We start from the raw sequence: 11,432 nt of genomic DNA, 5'->3' as shown, positions 1-11,432 counted from the left end.
AAACACTCAAAAATTTACTCGCATCCCTCAAAGTTATTCTCGGAGCTATCAAAAAAGTTAATCTCTAAAACAACAAAAGTTAATCTCGGTCATCAAAGTTGATCTGCAAGATATCTTCGAGTCATCAAAGTTACTTTTTCATTACATCAAAGACGCGTTCAAATACTACCCATGTTCTCAGAAGTCATTCTCAAAGTTATTCAAAGAGCTAACAAAAGTTATTCTCAGAGTCACCTTCGTTCTTCAGAGAAACTTTCCAAAACATCTTTGTTCATCAAAGTTATTCTCAGAGTTAACAAAGGTAATCTCTAACTCACTCTCAGTCATCAAAGTTAATCCAAGAGACGTCAAAGTTAATCTAAGACATCATCTTTCATCAAAGATATTCTCTCTAAGCCATCAATGTTCTTCTCTAAGACATAAAAGTTATTCTCTATGTCAACAAAAGTTATTCTCTGAGCTAACAAAATACTACTCATGTTCTCAAAGACATTCTCCAATTCATCAATGTTGTTTCAAAGACATCAAAGTTAATCTCAGAGTTATCCAAAGACATTCTCAAAGTCATCTAAAGTTATTCTCTAAGACATCAAAGATATTCTAAGAGTTATCAAAAGTTATTCTCAGTCATGTTATGTTATTCTCTAACTCTCTTCCATTCATCAAAGACATTCTCTAAGCCCTCAAAGTTATTCTCTAAGACAACAAAGTCATTCCCAGAGTCATCAAAAGTTATTCTTCGAAACATAAAATTTGCTCTGTAAGATATCTTCGTTCATCAAACTTATTCTCCGAGATATCTAAAGTTATTCTCAGAACAATCAAAAGTTATTATAAGACAACAAAAATTTATTATCAGAGCTACCCAAAGCTATTCTCAGAGTCACCTTCGTTCGTCAGAGAAACTTTCAAAACATCTTTGTTCAACAAACTTGTTTTCAAAGTCATCAAAAGTTAATCTAAGACATCTGCTTTCATCAAAGTTATTTTCAGAGACATCTAAAGTTATTATGTAAGACATAAAAGTTATTCTCAGAGACATCAAATGTTATTCTCGAAGTCATCAAAGATATTTTCAGAGACATCTAAAGTTAATTTCTATGTTATAAAGTTATTCTCAGAGACATCTAAAGTTAATCTTGGTCATCAAAGTTGTTCTCTAAACATCAATGTTGTTCTCCAAGACATCAAAGATGTTCTCAAAATCATAAAAGTTATTCCCAGAGCTATCAAAGTTAATCTCAGAGTTATCCAAAGATATTCTCATGTCCACAAAAGTTATTCCAAGAGACGTCAAAGTTGTTTCAAAGACTTCAAAGTTAATCTCAGAGTTATCCAAAGACATTCTCAGAGACATCTAAAGTTATTCTCTAAGACATCAAAGTTGTTCTAAGAGTTATCAAAAGTTATTCTCAGTCATGATATGTTATTCTCTAACTCACTTCCATTCATCAAAGACATTCTCTAAGTCCTGAAAGTTATTCTCTAAGACAACAAAGTCTTTCTCAGAGCTACCAAAGATGTTCTCTAAATCATAAAAGTTAATCTTAACTCACCTTCGTTCATTAGAGAAACTTTCCAATCCATATTCGTTGACCAGAGTTATTCTCAGAGTCATCAAAGCGATCTCTAATTCATCTTCGTTCTCCAAAGTTGTTCTCTAAGACACCTTCGTTCATCAAAGAAACTCTCCTTCTTCCATCATGTTATTCTTTAAGACATCTTCAGTCATAAAATTTTCTCTCCAAAATGTAACTAGTTCAGCTTTTCATACCAAACCTGCATTTCTGTTAAAACATATTTTCTTAGACATTTTACCTTTTAAACTGTTCTCTGAACTACACTGTTCAAACCTACGTAACCTATCCTCTCCACCCAATGTTACTTAGTTAACGTAACGTTCCTAAACCTAGCTTTACCTATCCTAACATACCTTACCTTACCTTCCCTATCTTACCTAACTTTACCTATCCTAACATAACTTACCTTACCTTCCCTATCTTACCTAACTTTACCTATCCTAACATAACTTACCTTACCTTCTCTAACTTAACCTAACTTTACCTATCCTAACTTAACTTACCTAACTTATTCTGCTTAACATAACTTACCTTCATATCTTACCTAACTTTACCTATCCTATCCTAACCTAACTTGTCTTACATAACTTAATCTTACTTTCCCAAACTGATGTATCCTAACTTATCTAGTCCAACCAGACATGATCTAACTTAAGTATTCCTTCTTGTCTTTGTGTTTCGTCAATCATTGTCTCATATTCATTTACTCATTTCAAGGGTTAATTTCTCAAATGGTCACTTATGCATTTCAAGTGCTATTTGTTAGAGATTGGATATTTAAGCATTTCAAAGAATTATAATTTCTCAAATGGACGTTTTTGCATTTCAAGTGCTATTTGCTAGAGATTGAATATTTAAGCATTTCAAAGAATTTTTGTTATATATGGGCATTTACTCGTTTCAAGGGCTAATTTCTCAAATGGTCATTTTTGCAGATCAAGGGTTATTTGTTAAAGTTCATCAAGTTGCCCATAAGTTGTATTAGTAGGTTCTATCTTATGTTCTTATTCCCCAACCCTTTAACCTAACCTTTCAGATGTAGTTTGTTGAATATATTATCCTTTTCCTAACCTTTCAGATGTAGCTTTGTTTCTCCTTTTTGTATATTTTTACCCAAACCATCTTTCCTTCTTTACTTTGTTTTCACATATAAGTTCATTCTTTATCTTAGTAATAATAAAATTACAATAGTAAAGAATCAGATCTACTAAGACTTGAAATTGAGAAACAAGAGCTCAAGGGAGTGAGAGCATGAAAGAAGAGCAAGGAGTAAGAGAGAGGGGGCGGAAGAAAATGGGGCCAAAGAAGAGAGAATGAGAGAGAGTGTGGGCATGGGAGCACTAAGACTTGAATTGAGAAAAAGAAAAACTAAGTGAATGAGAATGAGGGTGTGAGAATGGGAGCAATAAGACATGAATTTGAGAAACAAGAGAGCATTTGAGCAAATGAGGGAGAGAGAGGGGGAGGAAGAGAGAGAATAAGGGAGAGAGATAGAAAAGGAGGGTTAGAAGGAGTAGGAGAATCAAAGTAAAAGAAGGAAAGAAGGTTTGGGTAAAAATATACAAAGGAGAAACAAAACTACATCTGAAAGGTTAGGAAAAGGATAATATATTCAACAAACTACATCTGAAAGGTTAGGTTAAAGGGTTGGGGAATAAGAACATAAGATAGAACCTACTAATACAACTTATGGGCAACTTGATGAACTTTAACAAATAACCCTTGATCTGCAAAAATGACCATTTGAGAAATTAGCCCTTGAAACGAGTAAATGCCCATATATAACAAAAATTCTTTGAAATGCTTAAATATTCAATCTCTAGCAAATAGCACTTGAAATGCAAAAACGTCCATTTGAGAAATTATAATTCTTTGAAATGCTTAAATATCCAATCTCTAACAAATAGCACTTGAAATGCATAAGTGACCATTTGAGAAATTAACCCTTGAAATGAGTAAATGAATATGAGACAATGATTGACGAAACACAAAGACAAGAAGGAATACTTAAGTTAGATCATGTCTGGTTGGACTAGATAAGTTAGGATACATCAGTTTGGGAAAGTAAGATTAAGTTATGTAAGACAAGTTAGGTTAGGATAGGATAGGTAAAGTTAGGTAAGATATGAAGGTAAGTTATGTTAAGCAGAATAAGTTAGGTAAGTTAAGTTAGGATAGGTAAAGTTAGGTTAAGTTAGAGAAGGTAAGGTAAGTTATGTTAGGATAGGTAAAGTTAGGTAAGATAGGGAAGGTAAGGTAAGTTATGTTAGGATAGGTAAAGTTAGGTAAGATAGGGAAGGTAAGGTAAGGTATGTTAGGATAGGTAAAGCTAGGTTTAGGAACGTTACGTTAACTAAGTAACATTGGGTGGAGAGGATAGGTTACGTAGGTTTGAACAGTGTAGTTCAGAGAACAGTTTAAAAGGTAAAATGTCTAAGAAAATATGTTTTAACAGAAATGCAGGTTTGGTATGAAAAGCTGAACTAGTTACATTTTGGAGAGAAAATTTTATGACTGAAGATGTCTTAAAGAATAACATGATGGAAGAAGGAGAGTTTCTTTGATGAACGAAGGTGTCTTAGAGAACAACTTTGGAGAACGAAGATGAATTAGAGATCGCTTTGATGACTCTGAGAATAACTCTGGTCAACGAATATGGATTGGAAAGTTTCTCTAATGAACGAAGGTGAGTTAAGATTAACTTTTATGATTTAGAGAACATCTTTGGTAGCTCTGAGAAAGACTTTGTTGTCTTAGAGAATAACTTTCAGGACTTAGAGAATGTCTTTGATGAATGGAAGTGAGTTAGAGAATAACATATCATGACTGAGAATAACTTTTGATAACTCTTAGAACAACTTTGATGTCTTAGAGAATAACTTTAGATGTCTCTGAGAATGTCTTTGGATAACTCTGAGATTAACTTTGAAGTCTTTGAAACAACTTTGACGTCTCTTGGAATAACTTTTGTGGACATGAGAATATCTTTGGATAACTCTGAGATTAACTTTGATAGCTCTGGGAATAACTTTTATGATTTTGAGAACATCTTTGATGTCTTGGAGAACAACATTGATGTTTAGAGAACAACTTTGATGACCAAGATTAACTTTAGATGTCTCTGAGAATAACTTTATAACATAGAAATTAACTTTAGATGTCTCTGAAAATATCTTTGATGACTTCGAGAATAACATTTGATGTCTCTGAGAATAACTTTTATGTCTTACATAATAACTTTAGATGTCTCTGAAAATAACTTTGATGAAAGCAGATGTCTTAGATTAACTTTTGATGACTTTGAAAACAAGTTTGTTGAACAAAGATGTTTTGAAAGTTTCTCTGACGAACGAAGGTGACTCTGAGAATAGCTTTGGGTAGCTCTGATAATAAATTTTTGTTGTCTTATAATAACTTTTGATTGTTCTGAGAATAACTTTAGATATCTCGGAGAATAAGTTTGATGAACGAAGATATCTTACAGAGCAAATTTTATGTTTCGAAGAATAACTTTTGATGACTCTGGGAATGACTTTGTTGTCTTAGAGAATAACTTTGAGGGCTTAGAGAATGTCTTTGATGAATGGAAGAGAGTTAGAGAATAACATAACATGACTGAGAATAACTTTTGATAACTCTTAGAATATCTTTGATGTCTTAGAGAATAACTTTAGATGACTTTGAGAATGTCTTTGGATAACTCTGAGATTAACTTTGATGTCTTTGAAACAACATTGATGAATTGGAGAATGTCTTTGAGAACATGAGTAGTATTTTGTTAGCTCAGAGAATAACTTTTGTTGACATAGAGAATAACTTTTATGTCTTAGAGAAGAACATTGATGGCTTAGAGAGAATATCTTTGATGAAAGATGATGTCTTAGATTAACTTTGACGTCTCTTGGATTAACTTTGATGACTGAGAGTGAGTTAGAGATTACCTTTGTTAACTCTGAGAATAACTTTGATGAACAAAGATGTTTTGGAAAGTTTCTCTGAAGAACGAAGGTGACTCTGAGAATAACTTTTGTTAGCTCTTTGAATAACTTTGAGAATGACTTCTGAGAACATGGGTAGTATTTGAACGCGTCTTTGATGTAATGAAAAAGTAACTTTGATGACTCGAAGATATCTTGCAGATCAACTTTGATGACCGAGATTAACTTTTGTTGTTTTAGAGATTAACTTTTTTGATAGCTCCGAGAATAACTTTGAGGGATGCGAGTAAATTTTTGAGTGTTTGAGAGTGTCTTTTGATATCTCGAAGAGTGCCCTTGAAGTCTTAAAGGATGTCTTTGATGTCTCGAAGGATGTCTTAGAGTGTAACTTTGGTGTCTTTGAGTAAGTCCTTGATGTATTGAAGAGTGTCTTTGATTTCTCGAAGAGTAACTTTTGTGTAACGGAGAGCACCTTTGACTATTTTTCTTACTTAGCGACATATAATTTTAGTTACGAAAGTGTTGAAAAAGTTACATTTGACTATTTTTTCTTACTTAGCGACATATAATTTTAGTTACGAAAGTGGTGAAAAAGTTACATTTGACTCTTTAGTTGAGGAAAAAGACAAATATGATGACAGTGACTATTTTAGTGCTCCGCAAAGTATAAATGTCAGTTAAGAACGACGATGATAGATATCTTTGACTATATTTTCTTACTTGACGATGGATAAAGTTAGTTATGAACAGTGCTGAAAAGATTCCTTTGACAATTTTTAGCTAAGCGAAAGGTTACTTTAGTTAAGAACGGTGTTGAATGAGGTTAATCCTGACTATTTTCAGATGAGAGAAGTGATATTTCAGTTAAGAAATGACAAGGAAACACGATGAAGTAACTATTTTTAGTTGACCGATGAATACTTTTAGTTGAGCAAAAGCCAAAACATGATGAACATGACTTTTTCTGATGATTGGCGGATAATTTTTAGATAAGAAATGACAATGAAACATGAAGAACACGGTTATTTTCTGATGACTGGGGAATAAGTTTAGTTAAGAAATGATGAAAGTGACTTTTTCTGATGATTGGCAGATAATTTTAGTTATGAAATGACAATGAAACATGATGAACACGGTTATTTTCTGATGACTGGGGAATAAGTTTAGTTAAGAAATGATGAAAGTTATTATTTTTAGTTGATTGACGATGGATAAAAGCTAGTTATGAACAGTTTTGGAAAGTTTCCATTGACAATTTTTTTCTTGATGAAACATAGCGCCTGTTAAGAAAGTGCTGAAAAAAGTTTCCTTTGACAATTTTTAGCTAAGAGAAAGGTTGTTTTAGTTAAGAACAGTGTTGAACGAGGCTATTTCTGACTATTTTTAGTTGACTGGATAATAAGTTTAGTTGAGAAATGACGAAAGTGACTATGTTTTTAGTTGATTGGTGAAAGATTTTTTAGTTAAGGAACGTTAGATAACATGTAAGGGGAAAAACCTAGAGAACATATGGGGAACATGGCAAAGAACATATGTAAGAAAAGTTGATGAATACAGTGAACATGCTGGGAATATGAACTTACAGAGAACATGAAAACATGATAAGGGGAATAGGGAATACAAAGAATGAACAATGGATTTGTGAAGAACATGGAGAATATGACAAAGAATGTAGAAAACATGTAAGTGAAGGTGAAAAAACGAAGTGATCTTGTGCGGAACATGAACTTGTAGAGGAACATGAATATTGCAAAGAACACAAAATATGGAAGTTAGCATGAATATTGAGTATAAAAGTTGTAAAGAGAACATGTGATGAACATGAAAACATAGAAAATATGACTAGAATTTGTAGAGAAAGTAATGACACTAAGAGAAAGATTACAGAAAAAATGGAGATACTTGTGAAAATATGAACTGAATGGGACTGTGAACATTTGAAGAACATGGAGTGAACATAGAAAACATGGACAAAATGTGAAGAACACAGCTGAATATAGAGAAAATATGCAAATACAGTACGATTATTGAAGTTTTGGATACGTTGGGGAGGGGAGGGTAATGTAATTATTCTGATAAACAGATAGGCAGGAGACGGACTTGATCGAAAATATTTATGTTTGATGATCTAAGGCTGAGGAAATGTAGCTTGGTTAATGCCCTGATTAATTTTACTACGTTAGAAATAAGGTGATCTTAAATCTCAGGGTGATTTAGTTGGAAATAAAGAACTTGTACAAATGAACTAAGCTGGGGCACAAGAGTTGAAACTTGATAACTGAACTGGTTTTTTATTTACTATGTCTGAAAATGTAGTTGGGTGATTTGGACTGAGAGTAATGATTTTACAAAAGTGAGCTTGGACAGAGGACAAGAGCTAGAGTTTTATAATTGTTTACTTCATATTTACTATGTCTGAAATACAGAGGGTAAAAATTTCAGGGAAATTGATGGTTTATTTACAAAGATACGAAAGAGAATTAAGGCGGGGGACGAGAGCTGGAGCTCGATAACTATTTTGATTTTATTTACGGTGTCTGAAATACGGAGGGTAGAAATTTCAGGGGAATTGATCTGTTACTAACGAAGATACGAGAGAGAGCTAAGGTGGAGGACAAGAGCTGGAGCTTGGTAACTGTTTTGATCTTATTTACGGTGTCTGAAATACAGAGGCTAAAAATCTCAGGGAATTTGGACTGTTACTAATGATTTTGTACAAATGAACTAAGCTGGGGACAAGAGCTAGAGTTTGATAATTGTTTGCATTTACTAAACTATGTCTGAAATACAGAGGGTAGAAATTTCAGGGAAATTTGGACTGTTACTAATGATTTTGTACAAATGAACTAAGCTGGGGACAAGAGCTAGAGTTTGATAATTGTTTGCATTTACTAAACTATGTCTGAAATACAGAGGGTAGAAATTTCAGGGAAATTTGGACTGTTACTAATGATTTTGTACAAATGAACTAAGCTGGGGACAAGAGCTAGAGTTTGATAATTGTTTGCATTTACTAAACTATGTCTGAAATACAGAGGGTAGAAATTTCAGGGAAATTGGACTGATACTAACGAAGATACGAGAGAGAGCTAAGGCGGAGGACAAGAGCTGGAGCTTGGTAACTAATTACTGTATTGAACTACGTTTGAAATATGATTATTTTTAAATTTTAGAGGGATTGGAATGATAGTATTCTTTATACGACAGGGGACTAAGGTGGGGAACGTGAGCTAGAACTTGCTTACTAACATGATTTATTTGTGTAAAACTGACTTGCTTAATGAAAAGGAGCAAACATACTGACTTGCTTAATGAAAAGGAGCAAACATACGATGTTGGAAAATAGTTGAACTGAATGAAAGGAGAGAGAGAGAGGAGGGACGGTCCAGATATTATGAGAAGATAACATAAGATAAGAGGTCTGGCTGACCGGGCGTAAAGTAAACACAGGTGAGGCGACAGATTGCGAGGTACGGGGGAGGGAGGGGGGTGTGATGTACGAAACCCTGAAAACAATGACTTACACAGGTGATTTTCTAAATTTATATGAATAACTAAGGCTTACATAGACGATTTTGTAAGTTGAAAACATGTAAAATATGTCCGTAGAGTTCTCCTGGAAGCCCTAAAGTGCTACACACGTTATTTGAATTTCTCCCATAAGGCCTTAACAAACTTCTAAGTCTCGGAAATTATTTTTCTCATAAGAACTTAACAAACTCGTATGCCATTATTTTTCATTATAAGAAATCCTTACTTCTAAAATCTGCGACTGACAAAATTTACCTGAAAACCCTTGGGGCGCACAGGGGATATTCTAAATTTACCTGAAACCCTTGGGGCGCACAGGTACCTTTTTTCCCTTTGGACCTGAAACCCTTGGGGCGCACAGGGGATTTTTCTCCCAGAAAAAAAAATTCGTCTGTGTGGCGCCAACCCTACTACTGGCCTCCATCCCCAGGAAGCAGCCCGTGACAGTTGACTAACACCCAGGTACCTATTTTACTGCTAGGTAACAGGGGCATAGGGTGAAAGAAACTCTGCCCATTGTTTCTCGCTGGCGCCTAGGATCGAACCCAGGACCACAGTCCCGCGTGATGTCCGCTTGGCCAACCGGACCGGCCGGGACTCGGGAGGATACTGCTTGACAGTCTTTATGAGGGTGTCCAGCTGCTGGACACCTTTTTTGACCAGGATCCATGCACCCGCCAAACCCCCTGTTATGAATTAAAAACGGTTTACACATGACTCACAACTGATGACGTCCTATCACTTCCTGAACAAGTGCCTTGCTGACGACTTTTGTTTGAACCACAACGCTGTAAATGCTGATTGGTTGATTGATGAAGATTAAGCCACCCAAAAGGTGGCACGGGCATGAATAGCCCGTAAGTGGTGGCCCTTTGGAGTCATTACCAGTATCATTAGCTGATACTGAGAGATCTGTGGAGGTGCGACTGCACCCTGCGGAGAGGTCGTGGCCTCTGTGTAAATGCTTCACCCACGTACTATAAATACAGATAATCGCCAACAGAACCTAAACATCTAACTTAACTAATGCCAAAATATGCCCAATATGCTAATATATAACAATGTTAATTTATCAATCACTTGAGAATGGTCCAGGACGGACCGAAAAGTCGTCGTCCCTTCACCTTCTAGTGTGTGGTCTGGTCAACTTACTTTAGCTACGTTATTGTGACTCATCGCCTGCAAATGTTAATTTATATTTGAGAAAATTCCTGTTCTGAATGAACAGCATGTTAAAATTGATGAATGCTTCTTTGGGGTCGATCAGTGGATGGAATTGACTGTCTGAGGACGGGTTGGCTGTTAGGCCTTTTCATATTTTATTTTCTAGCTGGAATATAATTGGATTTTTACTTCTGTATATTTTTTTATTTATGCTATATTTTCTTGGTAATTTCAATGGATATTGATTTACATAGATTTTGAACTATTTAGTTATGAGCGTAATAAGTTAGAGCGTAATAAGCTTCCCAAACTTAACCAACTTTCCCAAACTTAGTAAGTTTTCCCAAGTTTAGCAAGCTTTTTAAATGTCAGTAAGTTTTTTTCATCGGTTTAATGAGCAAACTTTTATAAAGCTAAAACTCAAATAAGCTGTAAGTTATAAGCTTAACACAATTTCTCAAGCTTTCATAATCCTAATAAGCTTCATAAGCCCAATACTTAATACAATAAATAAGTTTCAGAAAGCTTTTTTAAACTTATCAAAGGCTTACTAAGCTTGGGAATACTTATAGCTTTGGGAAAGCTTATTTAGTTTATGAAAGCTTGCAAGGCTTGGGAAATATTAAATTTATGAAAGCTTACTAAAGTTGGGTTGCTTGAGGCCAGAGGATGATTGAGGGGGAGAGTTAGGTTTCACACAGATGGGGAATCTAACAATGAGAAACAAAACTCATCTGGAGACAACTCTAATTGGTCACGTCACTCTTGGGGAAAAGAATGGACAAGACCAGACAGAGATGTCGTTACGTCAGGGGTCAGAGACAGGCAGTAGCAGAGAATTAAAAATAAAAGGTGATATGAGACAGTTGGGAAAGCTAATTGGAGTCTCACACCATTATCCTTAAAGGAATGTACCAAAGATACTCTATGAGACACACAAACACCCACGTTAACAAAAATAATAATCCCACATAACAGTTTATGACTGATATTGATCTCTGCTAACTTTATGTCTAGTCATACTGGCTTAATGCCTTCTGATAATTACCTTACCTGTATGGTCTTCTGCCCACTGCAACCCATTCTCAGGACAACTTCATTCCATCCAGCGGTCGAACCCAAAGACACATTCATAAATTTTAATATGCTGTTCATTCAAAATAGGAATTTTCTCAAAATAGGTTAAGGTGTCAATATGGGCGTGATCAAGCATAAGCTA

The sequence above is a fragment of the Procambarus clarkii genome, chromosome 39 (genome assembly GCF_040958095.1).
Source record: "Procambarus clarkii isolate CNS0578487 chromosome 39, FALCON_Pclarkii_2.0, whole genome shotgun sequence".
NCBI lineage: Eukaryota > Metazoa > Arthropoda > Malacostraca > Decapoda > Cambaridae > Procambarus > Procambarus clarkii.
Note: the sequence above shows the minus strand (reverse complement) of the source record.